Source organism: Gavialis gangeticus, unplaced genomic scaffold, assembly GCF_001723915.1.
Source record: "Gavialis gangeticus isolate Ggan-Ray unplaced genomic scaffold, GavGan_comp1, whole genome shotgun sequence".
NCBI lineage: Eukaryota > Metazoa > Chordata > Crocodylia > Gavialidae > Gavialis > Gavialis gangeticus.
In genome coordinates this window covers 49,216,028-49,216,512 of record NW_017728998.1, presented here as the reverse complement: position 1 = coordinate 49,216,512, position 485 = coordinate 49,216,028, and the positions used below count along the sequence as shown (strand labels likewise).

The following is a 485-nucleotide window of genomic DNA, read 5'->3' as shown; positions in this document are numbered from 1 at the left end:
GTGAGTTTTGGGTAAGGTTTGGGCATTCCAGTCCCGTCCTCTGTGGGGAGGGGGAACTTCCCCGGGGCTCCCCGCAGGGCCTGGGACCGGCAGGCAGGAGCAGCGCCCCGGAGCCAGAAGCACCGTCCCCGCCAGCCCTCAATGCGGCGCCCGATCCCACTCCTGCCCTACCCTGCCCGAGGGGCTGGGCGCCCCGTGACCGCGCGTCTCGCCGTCGCCATGGCACCGCGCACGCCTACATGCGGTCTGTGTGGACGGCGGAAGTAGTTCCGACGGCGAAGGAAAGTAGTTCCCTAGTGACAGCGACGACTCTGTGCGCGACCCGGAAGAGCGGCTGAGCCGGCGGTGTTCCTTCCCCTTCCTGCGGTGAGGCGGATAGGGCAGGCGGCATACGGCATACGGAGGCGGAGTGTCCCTCCGCGGGCGGCCTAGGCTCGGCGGCGGCGGCGCGGGGAGCAGCCAGCGCGGCCCTGCCCGGCCCGGCC

General features: G+C 71.8%; 1 protein-coding gene across 1 annotated transcript in view; it reads left to right on the top strand.

Moving 5' to 3' along the window:
* The first annotated feature begins 391 nt into the window (after positions 1-391).
* The window catches only part of CFAP20 (cilia and flagella associated protein 20), a 14,406-nt gene continuing 14,312 nt past the window's right edge, over positions 392-485 (top strand). The window contains exon 1 of the mRNA XM_019505914.1: positions 392-485. The gene's annotated coding sequence lies outside the window, so the exon portion shown is untranslated.